The 13,253-nt window shown below is 40.9% G+C and overlaps 1 protein-coding gene across 8 annotated transcripts in view; it reads right to left on the bottom strand.

Annotated features, from left to right (window-relative positions):
- The window catches only part of MPPED2 (metallophosphoesterase domain containing 2), a 164,864-nt gene that overhangs the window by 89,529 nt on the left and 62,082 nt on the right, over nt 1-13,253 (bottom strand). For 3 of the 8 annotated variants that reach the window (XM_085549943.1, XM_085549945.1, XM_085549949.1), the window contains exons 3-4: nt 6,581-6,731; nt 2,805-2,928 (exon numbers count right to left, since the gene is read on the bottom strand). The gene's annotated coding sequence lies outside the window, so the exon portion shown is untranslated. Of the gene's footprint in view, nt 1-20; nt 158-659; nt 797-2,804; nt 2,929-6,580; nt 6,732-13,253 lie in introns of those variants that run through there. The other 5 variants (XM_085549946.1, XM_015863521.3, XM_085549950.1 and 2 more) reach the window with 4 other exon arrangements.

The raw sequence follows: 13,253 nt of genomic DNA, 5'->3' as shown, positions 1-13,253 counted from the left end.
GCGACCCGGCCCCCGCTCACCTCCCTTCGGCGGCTCCCGCTGCGGCCCGGGGACGCCGTCAGCGCGGGCGGCGGGGCCGCGCCATGGGGCGGCGGGGGCGCGGCCGGGGCAGAGCCTGCACCCGACCCCGCGGCGTTGCCCGGCGGCGGCGGCGGCGGCCTGGGTGCGGTGCAGTGAGCGGAGCTGCCACTGGGGTCAGGGAGCAGGCACCAGGAAACGCGGCGGCCACGGAGCGCTGCTCTCGCGCACACACATATACACACACATACACACACACACACACCCCCGCACGCACAGCTCCTCCCGCTGCCTCGCACTTCGCCCCCCCGGGCACGGAGGGAGGGAGGATTTGCTGCTGCATTTCCCAAGTGCGGCAAAGCCTCCTCTACCGAGCCGGGAGGGGAAGGGAGGCCTCCGAGAGCGGCAGCTCCGTGCCGGGGTCAGGGCGGGGAGGCCGGGGCCGAGACCCGCAGGGCGGCCCCTGCCCGCGGCTCTGCCCGCAGCCCCGGCATCTCGCGGCGCTGCGGCTCTTTTCCACCGCCCGGGGGGATAGAAAACATCAACACCGCCAATTCACACACACATACACACGCGAAAATAAAAAGAAAATAAAAGAAAAACAATTCCCCCCCCCCAAAAGGTTTCCACAGGCTGCGCACCTTGCTTGGCTCCAGAGCACTGCAGTGGTGTGCTGTGCCGGAGATGAGCTAACCTCGGCAGCCGGGAGAAGAACAGAATCGGCAGCGTGGGCTGGTCGTTCTAGGCTGAATGTCGTCTTAGGGTAACTGGGGCTTTTCTACGCAGAGGTGAAAGAGGCAGAATCAGAGAGGTTGCTGGTGGCTTTTTGGCTTTCTTTTGTGTCAGCAGCCACAATGGTGACAAAGTAAAGAAGCAAAGGCAGATGTGTTTGTTCCTTCGCTTCGAGACAACAAATGAGGACTGCCAGCCATATATCCATAGTGCAAAGAAGAAAAAAAAAAGCCTAAGAAGTGGGCAGAAAAATAAGTGACTGCTAAGAACGTGCCATGTCCTATGAATTTCCAGTAAATAATTTCAGCTCAGGCCAACCTTGGGGTATGCATGGCAACTAGAGGGGATTTTCTTTGTTGTTGAAAACAATGAGAAGGTTCCAGGCATTGACAGACAAATCCACTACGATGGGTTGTCCTGTTTGGAAGGACAAGAAGAAAAATCAACCTGGAAAAAGAATTCAACTATGTCTTTCCTAACATTACATGAGACCTTTCTGTTCTTTTATTACCTCCGTTTTTCCTTGCAGCAGAAGTAAACACCACCGACCAAAGGAACTATTCTGTTTCAGACAAAATGGTCCACAAATCAAAGCAACATCTCCCAGGAAGTTTTGCCTGCCATAAAAGCTGAGGCCATTGCTTGCTACATATTTTTTAGCTGACTGACACCAAGGAAAAATAGGCAACAGAGCACTGTGCCCACCCAGCCAGCCCTATGTGAGCAGGAGCCCCTCTGGGGACACTCAGCCTGCCCTTCTGATTCACCTCACAACTGCACTAACACCTGTGCTGGGACAGAGTTGGGAGTGGGACACAGAGAGGATAGCAGAGCTTCACTGGTACCAACCCCGGGTAGATATAAAGATACCAGGGGACATGAGTGGGTTTGACACAGAACCCGCTGAATCCCTTCTTTGCAGTCACAGAAGCAAGGCTTTTCCTTCATAGCACATCATAGCACTGTAACAACCAACAAGCTCCTAGCACAACAGAAAAGACAGGGAGGAAGTACTGGTAGGTGAAAGAAAGCTCAAAGAGCTCTCTGATAACTTGTAACAGAAGTCTTAGCAAACTCCTCTTCTGGCTCTCTGAGAACAGAGCGCTTTTCAAAGTACCTACTTCTAGAAATGCATTGGCCCAAGAGTTGCTATCAGAGGGAAAAATAGCTTTCTTGAATTGATGGAAAGGTTTCCAGTGAAAGGAGTTCTCTATTTCTCTGCCTTTACTTTCCAAATAAAAAGAGCAGCTCAAAATGCAAGTTATATGAGTACGGACAAAGAAAACACCCTTATTTTGTCTGGGATGCAGACCTGCCAATACAAGCTTGATAAGATTTCAGAGATACATTTGAAAAATGAAGAAGTAACCAAGCTGCCTACTGCAAGTGTCACAGGACTGATTTTTCTAGTTGGATGAAGTTCAAAATAAACAGCTTTTGCTTACTTTAATATTTATTACTTGTAATCTTAAAGGTGTATATGATACAGAAAGCTTTAGTCATGGTCTGATTTTGCCCTGGATTTTGTTCTTCGCCTTTTACAAATCCATGGCAGGTATCACTAAATGCAATTAGAAAATACTACAACCTCGTGAGATTTTCCCAAACCTATCATGCCATGTTTGCAAAAACTCTTCCCCAACTCTTCCCTGTTTGTGAAGCAATACAAGAAAGGTAAAATTTACAGCATATTTCTCAGAATTTGTTCCCTCTATCATACAAACTTTTGAGTCATCTTTGAAATAGAAGGGATAAAAATGAGAGGAGAGGAAGTCACCAATTGTTTGGTGGCCAACAACACACATACCATGGGAAAGCATAGTATTAGATATATAAAACAAACAAACAACACCAGCTTTGAGGATACAAGCTGTTCTTTCAGCTCTTAAATTGTCTTTCCTTTTCAAAAATCAGAGATGGGAACTAGCAGCTAATTAAACCTTAATGAATGAATAATATATATATAACCTCTTGGCTTTTAATTTTTGCAGCCTCCACTGTTAAAAATCGTTATCTGACTTTTTCCTCTCTCTAGTATGTACCCATACACTAACCTGTCAAACACGCCAGCAAACACTCTATCTTCAGGAAGAGTCCATGGCTTCTCCAAACAAGTACACCAGGTTTTTGGAAGGACAGTTCTCTTCAGAAAGAAAAACTGAAGCCTTTTGTCAGAATCTGCAGGCAGAGAGGAACATCGTTATAATGCTGGTAGAGCATCAAGCAAGACTACTGAAGGAAGTATCACTAGTTGTCCTCTAGGCATTCTTCTATTTGATGGACAAGAATGTTGTCACAGGATAATGATTGTCTGCTGCTTTTCCCCTATTAAATTAAATATTTGCTTGGAACTTTCTCTGCAGAGACAAAAACAGATGCAAAAAAGCAGTAGATGAAACATTTTCCCTTCTAAAAACTATCAGTGTAACTGCTAGTCAAGGTACCTAGAGAAGAAACCGTTCCCAATAAACGGGGGCTTGGGGGACAGGACTGATTTGTTTCAAAAGTGAGAACAAAATCTGGGTGATTTATTCCTTCAGTAGTAGGCAGGGACTTCAGTTTTGTCCATTCATAGGGATGCAAATATTGTTTGAAGCACGGCAGTTATTGCAATGATATCACTGCAGAAACATTTAGGTTTGCTTCCAGATTCTGAAGGTTCAGGACACGCGACAAGGACAGGTGTTTAGGGTTCACCTGGTCAACATGATGTGGTACTGAATAAGAAGCTATGAAAGTAATATAAGGTGTTACATATCAATTTGCCATGTCAATAGGCATATTTAGGAGAAGGTAGATGCCTTTTTCTGAAGGGATCTTTTTACCAGCTAATTAATCAACAATGCACCCAGGCAAAGCCAAAGCCTTCAGTTTACTTCAGCTGCAGTTCAGCCACACAAAGCTCATTGTACTAAGTAATTTCAAAACTTCACATTCTGGCAGGAAAGGGGCACTCAGTACTACAGTAAGAAGTATCACGAACCTCTCCTCTGCTTGACCTCTGACTTAGGCAGCAACTGCCTTCCTTCTGCATTACTTCATCCTATGGCAGACTGTCCACAAGACATTTCTGTTCATGGATGTCAGACAAACTGCATACCCACGAGTTCTGAGAAGTCAGTGGTATCAGAAAGTTTTGTTTGCTTGCTTGTTTTTGGAAGGCTATCAATTTAATTGCAAATTCACCTGCTGCTGACTTTTGTTAACAGTTACTTAACGTCTTTACATCTAAACAAATAGGCACCAGAGCTTCACTTCATGTCTTGCATAATTAACTTTTGACAGATGTAAGAACCATGGTCTCTGGCACATCTACATCTAGTTGCAGTTTGTAGGCTCCAAATTACCTTTGGGCCAGGTGATGTTCCCTTTATAGAAAATTGCAGGGAACTGTAGGATGAACATAATGAAAAGCCCTTAAAGAGGTCAAGCATTCCAACATGGATATCTTTACAATTTGAGCATGGAGTTAAGAACAAGACTCCCCGAAGGAAGGAAAAGATTTTCACAGTCATTTACAAGAGTTTTGTCACTTTGAAAATCCCCAGCAACACCACTGACCTGAAAGCACATCTGAAAGTCCACAGCCAAAATGGCCAATAGATATAAACTACCATAATTATCAGATTCTGTTGTACAGAAAACACAGCACAAGACTTTTATGAAGCCTCCATTCTGTGGTGAAAGAGAGAAGTTAGATTTCACACGCGTCGTTCCCTAGTGTTCCTCTGGGAAGAAAAGGGTCAGATCTTAGGGTAAAATCTCTGGTTAGCATTCATCTTTATCCCTTGATTTGACATTGTAAAAATCAATATTTCATAGCAGTTATTGTCTAAATTTTGAATGCATACAGGCTGAAACCACATGCTAAGAGCTGAGGAATTCTACACTCTTTGTCTCAGATATCCTAAGGAAAAAAATCCTCTGTTACAGTTATTGTCTAGCATTTGAATTCAGTGTTGGCAAACTGGTCCCTGCATGTCTTTGAGGCATATGGAAATTGATGATGAAGGTGTCTAGTATAACTAGAAGTATAATTTGATGAAAACTGAAGCAGTGAACTGTGAGAAACTGCTAAATCAGTGTCATCAAACTCTGCCTGAAAAATAATGAAACAAAAATACTTCTAGGACATGAGAAATGCAGGGCAAGGACTGTGAAACCAAAGACTAAATGCAGAAATTAAGGAAACACACAAGAAGTTATTTTCATTGTTATTTTTGAAATGCATACCCAAAATACAATAAAACATTCCTGTTTAAATTCACTTCACGGAGACGGTGACATCACGTCTCCTCCAAATTGTTCGAGTCCAAATGTTGGCACAAGCTCTTCCAACAGAATACCATGTTTGGCCCTGGCATTCTCGCCTGCCTACCCATAACCATGTGCAGAATAAGAGCAGCCCCATGGCCAATACAAACCTTAGTAATCTCTCGGGGCAACAGAAAAAGACCAAAATAGAAAACATACTACAGCTTTAAAGAAATAATATTGCTAAGGAAAATAAAACAAAGGTAACCTCAGAAGTAATATGGAATGTATTGCCCAGAATTTAACAATTCCTGAAGCTGTAAAAGTACTCTACAAATAAAGACCTGAAGATGGCAGTGAAAAGATCCTGATACTGCTTTATTCATACGATTTTGAATGAAAACAAATCAGACAAACTTACATTGAAATCTGGGAGAAAGAGGACAAGGGAAGAAAACAAATGCTTTATTGACTTAATAGGATGGGTAAACACACTTGAATTACTGGAAAGAAAAAACAAACAAAAAACAATGAAGATTCCATTCAGTTGTAGCCATGTTTTGAGACAGGAACACGTGTATGCTTAAGAAAGTGATATAAGCTCTCATATTCAAAGACGTGCCAGAGAATTTGTACAAAAAAGATCACAGAGAGACAGAGACAGCTGGAAAAATTGGAGCAAGGGCTCTAATTTTCATGCCAGTGTTACACCTAATGCAAAGGGAATGCAGATGATAGACTGCGAGCTCTATATTATTCCTCTTGCCACTCTATAGAGCGCCTGTAGAGTTGGACAAGAATCACGAGGTAATACAAATTTAAAAGCAAACAAACAAACAAAGGAGACCCAGAAATAACAGAAAGTGTGCCATTGGAAATGAAGATTTTTATGTCAAAATATTTGTTACGGCCATAACAACATCCTCACGTGCCAAAGGCAAACATCAATATTAATGCAGCTGTGGATATCAAGTGCTAATTTCTTTAAAGTGTGTTCTGATTTGAAAATGGAGCTACACCCACAATCTCGTCATGGCAGGCACACAGCAGCAAACACGAAATGGGAAAGAGCCATTAGCGAGCATCTCTTGAAGGTCCTATATCATACTTTAAAAGAATGATAATGAGATCCTACTGCATGCACATGGATATATCCAGATTAATTATCAATGAACATAATTAGAAAGTTGTGTTAATAAATATCAAGAAGGCTTCCTTCTATTAGGGGATATACAGATAGGAGGCTTAGTAGAAAAAGTGTAAATGGCATCTGGAGAGGATTTTCTGGTAATACATTTAAGTAATCTAGGCATGATTTCCATGCATTTTGATATCATCCTTTCCCATGAGGTGATCTCAAAATCTGTATGTTAAAAAGTCACTTTCACTGTCAGTTACTGTTAACCCAATCTATGCACTTGAGGAGACTTCTGACAGAGTTTAGTCACAATTCTATCTTTTGTGATGTCATTACTGCAAATTCACAACTGTGATTTAAAAGAAAACTGTGCCTTCTAAAAGAAAAACAGTCTAGAAAATCAGCTTATGTGTCGTACTTAGAATATAACCAGGGTACCTCTTTGTCCAGCCAAGATTCCCACTGATTCTTGTGCTCTCAGATCTGCACACACCATAGCCTTTGATAGCAGCTGAGAGAAGCAGGGTCACAGTGTAAATCTGCAGCACTCTCACTGTCACAACAGCCCATCCACTGAGATGCGTCACCTCTAAAAAAGAGAAGTGAAAAGAAAAACATTAAAATATAAAAACAGCAAAGCTGTTGCTGTTTTTGTTTCAATGATGTTTATTATTCTTTCAAATTTAGATTATCTTACAGAACACCTGGAGGCTTAAAATGAAAATTTACCATATATAAAAGTTCTTCAATGACTAAATTATTCTTCTTGTTGCAGGTTCTCTATTATAATTAAGAATGTGAGTAAAAGAAGAATGAAGAAAGGGATTATCATTATCAGTCTATACTCTAATGCTTTCAGTTCCAAATCTGAATAACTGCTCACACTCATGTCATTTCAAAACATTCCCTCATCTGATGGATTTTCACCCATGTGCTCTTTCCCCCATGTTTGTCAGGTCAGAACGCTGGTTACCTGCATTCAATACTGCCAAATTAACAAAGCAAAAATCCGTGCTTAAAGGCCACAAGACTGCCAGTCTGCAAGCTGCTGCTATTTCATTCTTAAATTTTGTTGTTGCTACACAGTTGCAAGAGTACCTATGCTGTTACATTAGAATGTGTGTATGAGCTATGTGTGAGCCTATAGAGAACTGCGTGGCAATGCTGCTGCAGAATCTCAGACCTCTGCTTTCAACTCAGCCAGAAGGCACCAGGAGCCACTGACAGAAGAGAGCCCTAAAGTTCTAGAGCTATTCGTGGGTTGCCATCAAAAATCTATTTCTGCAGGTGATCCACAGGAAAAAGAGACGCTCAGAATCTTCTAAGTCTTGATTTTAAAGTGGAAGCAACAGAAAAACAAACTCAAACCATTCTAAGAAGTGGTCTGATAGCTAGTGTCTTAAAATACCCCATGTATAGAAACACAGGATGACTTGGATTAGAAGGGGCCTTAAAGCCCATGTAGTTCCAACCCCCTGCCATGGGCTGGTTGCCAGCCCAGATCAGGCTGCCCAGGGCCCCATTCAGCCTGGCCTTGAATACTTCCAGGGACAGGGCTTTGAGAAAGCTGTATTTGCTTCGTGCCTAGAGCCTGAAAAGCATCCCCCCCCAGTGTCATAATCTTCCCATCATAAACCAGCACTTAACCTCAGACTTCATTCCGCCTACCAAACCTCACTGTTTTCAGAGACAATCTGGGGTTTGCAAGGAATGCAAGATTAGCTTCAGATGCTTGCTCAATATTTAAATCCTGCTCGTACTGAAAAAGACATAGGTTTTAACATTAGTTTTAATGGAAATGAGATCAAGTTGCAAACTTGCAGACTGGAACCTATTAGACTTTGTTTTAGCTTGGATTTTTCTGTACAAAAAAAAAGGTCACTTCAAAAGCAAACCCAAATGTAATGTATCTGCAATTTAAGACTCTGTAACAGCGAGAGAGTAAAGGTGTTACACTGTAACAGAGGACATCAACAACAACGTCACTCAGGCTGGATAAATCTATACAGATTCTCTTTTAAATCAGAGCTGGTGCTGAATTAGTGGCTCCTATCTGTGAGTTAAAGATATATTCTACTACCTTACCATGATCTATGCTGTCTGCTCCAGAAGCCATGAAGCTTCAAGAATATATATATGATATTTGTTAAACTCCACTCACACACAAGTTTGAACCTACAGACATCAGGAGAATCACAGCCAGCAGTTTACTGGTGCACAGCTTCCTTCACTGAAGCTGGGAGCTGCATGTTCTGTTTTGAGAACAAGGCAATTATGAAGTAATGGGCCCAGACATGTTTTATTAACAGACGTCCCTGTTTCTGATAACCTACTTGTCACCATTCTTAATTTTGTCTCTCCTAGCATCTATTTCGTGCAGAAGATACTCTTAAAATACTTACCCTAAGAATGAATATTAGAAAATCCTATATTACGCGTTACCTGTCAGAGGTCATCAGCAGCTGCATTTCAAGAAAACTGAAGGCATTAGATGTAGTGTGCCCAGTAGATTAATACAGAGCTGTGAACTTTCATCCTCTGCAGCAAGATTTCCATCCAACTGACACAGAACTGACACACAGTAACGCTTACAACCAGGGGGATCCAATTTAGATGGAGTTCAAATGGTTTCAAGCTACTCATAGGTCACAGAGGTAAAGTATGCGTTGGAGAGCTGGCTTTAATCAGAATGTTTTCAGTAATGTCACACTAGAAGTGTTAGGCCACACTGAAAATGAACTGGATGTTAGGCTTGAGAATTAGATTACCAAATACACTTAAAGAGTCTGAATATATTCTTTAAGGTATTTTCCCATGTCAAAAAATGTTGGAATTTTTTTCAGGATAATAGAAAAAGACAGAGTTTCACATTTGCATGGAAAACCATCTTTCCAATGTAGCATCATATCCATAACATCTACTTGCAGACTTCTGGGGAAGAAACAGTCCAGAAGAAAACCCAAATACTTCAATGAGGATGACAATTTGGAAATACATCTCCAAAGACTCAATTTTTTCTCCATAATGGAGTATTCGAATACAGGGAATTTGAAAGGGACAGCAAGTAATACAACAAGGAAGACGACTTAGGAAAGGCCAGTCTTAATGCGGTCATCAAATGCTGACCTACTCGTGAATCAGGCAGGTGGCTTCTCCTTTTAACATTTCATACTGAAGAACAATGTGAAAATGAGAGGACTTACTGAAAGATGTGTCATTGAAAGAGAAAATGTAACTCTCTTGAGAGAGTTTCAAAGGCCACATTCCACCCAGAAAACTCTGAATCTGTCAGGCTTTCTTATTTCAAGCTTTCCCGATCATTTTGGTTGTGTCCAAAGCAGTGCTGCACTCTCCTTTTCAGGCAGATAGGCTGCACTGTATCCTTGTGCCATTCAAGAAGTAAACTGGGAAACAGCTTACCAGACAACAGAAATGCCTCACCTCCAGCACAGTCCAGTTTGCACTGCATTTAAGAACTGCTGCTCTGCAGAAATAAAAAGCAGTCATCACATAACACCTAGCAAACAAGCCACGCTCAGCGTCTGAAGACTTTTACTGAATTTTCCTAGGAAAAAGATTAAAAACCCTTCCTGTTGCACCAGTCTATAGTATCCACTCTGCAAAAATTCTACTCAGTGCCACAAAGAGAAGGAGGAACTCCATCTGTGAGCAGATGAAGAAGTGTGCTGCTAGCAATACAGTGCTGGATCTCATGTCGCATTACAGCAAGCAGCTCAGGTCAGCAAAGCAGAAACAAGGGAGCTGACAGAGTGGGATGTAGCATTTTGTTACCGAATATTCATACAGACATGGCATCGCATCCAACAAAAACGCCTTGATCATCTATTTACTTCACTGCATCCTACACTGATGATTTAACACGTACAGGCAGAAAAGAAAAAATGGAGAATTCATAAACTTGCATTTTCTTAAAAAATGGACAAATGAGGGTTTGCTGAATTCCTTACTATTGGAAGCGAGATTGTTTCCAGTACATGGCTTGCTCACTTACTGCTCTTTCAGGTGCTCCTTCACAGAACTCTAAGGCATGTAAAACAGGGATACATTTAAACACAAGACTAGCTCAAGTGCTCCCATCCAGGTTAGTGAAACAAATGCTTCATTTTTATTTTTTTTTTCCCTCAAACTGGGAAACTGCTCTTAAAGACCTACCCATTTTGGTTTTTTGTTTGTTTTTTTTCTGAGCTTTTTTTGCCTTTTGAAACAATGACTAATGGCATTTAAAATTGAATGAAATATTTTTCGTAACACAGCTATACAAGTTTTATTTAAACTTTTGCCAAGATTCCTCATACACTCGTAACTATTACAGTCTTTGTGTTTTTAATTTTCAGTTTGCATATTTCAATAAGACATAAGTTGCTGAATGATCCCTAAACTGTTTATTTCAGCCCATAACTTCATTAGAACCTTGGGCAGATTTTAACCTTCATCTTCTGGACTTCTTTTCAGAAGGTAGGCAGAGTCTAGCACTAGATTTTAGCTCCTGGTCCCTACCTTGCTTCCCTGAAGTAACACAATCATTAAAATCCTGTCCAAAAAGGATCTCCTACCTTCTCCCGCTCATCATGAGTTTTATTAGCTCTCTCCTTACAAATGCAAAAATCCCACTGCAACTGTAGAACCCATCAGACCAGCACATCTTCCTAACCGGAAGACAGGTGATACATCTGTACTTTTCATCCTCATTGGAGGGCAGTATTTATTTTAACTTAGCGAAATAGAGGAAAATATTGTTAGGATGCATCTCAGATCAAGCAAATAGGAAACAGGAAACATATTTAGCTGCGTTCTTGAAATCTTTACTGGTGGAATGCCCTTATGTGGCAACAAATGAGGTTTCCTTCAGTCATCTGCTAAGTGACTCCATCCTCCTGTGCTTGTTAATGATCTGGCTTCAGTTATTTGTCTCTCTTACCAGTGCAGTACATCTGGCATGAAGGCTTTCATGCGAAAGAAAATCCAACTAGTGCAGAATGCTTTAACAAATCCTTTCTACAATGCAAATGATCATGATCGCACCACCACGTCCTCTACCCACTACACCAGAAAGCCTGTGGAATCCTAAAACTTTACAGTAAATGCCTTTCCTCCTTCAACAAAGCAGATCCTAAATTAGCCAGGTAGGGCTCAGCCGGAAGACAGCAAGCACTTCCATGAAGGTGGACTTAAAGCTGTAGAATTATCTGCCTTAGGGGAAAAAAAATGACCAAAATCTTCCCCACTACCTGCTCTAACGAGCAGTCAAGTTTAAGGAGCTTGCCTTATATTTAACATTAAAACAAATCCACACTCACGAGAAAGACCGTTTCCAAACCCTTTGAAAACAAATGCTCAGCAGAGCAGATTACTCCCATTGTGACCTTCAAAACCAGACCAGCCCTTCACCCCATCTCAATACTATGGAAAAGGTGTACAATACAGGCATCAGAGTTTTCAACCCTTCCAGAGGCCTGGTTTGAATGACATTTAACAAGTCAAGCACAACATACCTGAGATCACAAATTATATTATAGAAATAAAGGTGACAAAATGGAAGTGCCTCGACATCAACATTTTCTAAACACCAAGCATTCCTCAAGGCTTCTCCTCACACTGCCTTTCATTTGTTGTCATCCCATGTTCTGCTCAGAGGTTACAATTCTCTCAAATGAACTTCCCAACTCTTTTTGTGCCAGCTAAAAAAACCCCTTGGATCAATTAAGAATCATGTTTTCCTCAATGACTTTTAAAAACACACATGTTCATTAAAGTGACGCTGGACAGTGATGTTTTTCAAACTAAATCTAAATCTCTCTCTTATTTATGTTTGTAAAGTTGGGAACATTCTAACAGTTAAACTAACTCCTCTCTGTGGCTGCACAAACACATATCAAAAAATGGAGGAATTTTAGTTTAGTTCCCAAATTTGATTTATCTGTTCATTTTTCTGCATTCATATTTCAACAGCCCCCAAACCATTAAGCTATCCCTCGAGATGTATATCCAATAATATCCTTAATCATCTCCATTTCCAGCATAACAGCGTATGTGGTTCTGCACATTCTGCATAGCTGGCTGCAAGTGATCTGAATTGATTGCCTGGGAAATGATGGGAACTTTAAGGGTTAACTTATAGGCTACCTCAAAAACACATTCGTGTTCTTTTGCAATAACATGCCAAACTTAATGACCATTATATAATGGTTGCACAATCTGAGATTTGGAAAACCTAGCCGCATTCAATTGTTTTCCCTGATTAGGTCTGTACGTATTTGGCATTACCAGAGATATCTCAATCCCTAAATAATTAACCTACAACCAATATGGATGAAATTGCCTCCCTAAGCTCACTATCCTGGACTGTTTGCTGTTAAATTAGTAGAATAAATAATTTACACCAAAAAAGTGTGCACAAGATAGTGCCAATAAACCTGAGGGAACTTGTTCATTATTTGCAAGAAAATTGGATGAAACAATTCCCCAAGTACAAGCCATTCTGTAGAGTAAAAGGTGTATTGTTATTAGTATTACTGCAGCATGCAGGGAACAAATGAAATCTCGTGACTGTTCACTTCAGGGTATGCTCTCCTCATTAGCCTTTTCTCCAGAGTTATAAATACGTGTAACATACTGTACACACACAGTATATACATATATACACATACATAGGAGATGTGCAATTGCAAATGAACAGCATTTCTTATGGGGGGAAACAAAATTACAAAGAAGCAGAGATTTCTATTCACTCATTACCAAATGAATGAAGACCAGAGGAGTAACACTCAATCCTGAGATGGCAGCAGGGCATCATCTTGAAAATCTGCAAACCATGTTTTGCAGAGGCAAAGGTTACTATCACTAATCCTTACAGCTCAAGAAATTCATTTGCAAATTTGCAATTGATGGGATTGGTATCATTTTAGGATCATCCCAAAATGAAGCATGATAAACTTTGTCACTGCTCTGAATGGCTGCTTGCATCCACTTACTCCCACACACAACAAATGAGCAAGCCTGCACCAATGTTGCTGGGAAAAACACTGCTGACTCTTGATAAAACTTCAAAACCATCTTTAAAATAGCTTTTTCTAATTGCATATTCAGAAGT

Source organism: Coturnix japonica, chromosome 5 (assembly GCF_054131305.1).
Source record: "Coturnix japonica strain WE chromosome 5, WE-NBRP24, whole genome shotgun sequence".
In the NCBI taxonomy this organism is placed as follows: Eukaryota; Metazoa; Chordata; class Aves; order Galliformes; family Phasianidae; genus Coturnix; species Coturnix japonica.
This window is presented reverse-complemented; position numbering and strand designations above follow the sequence as displayed.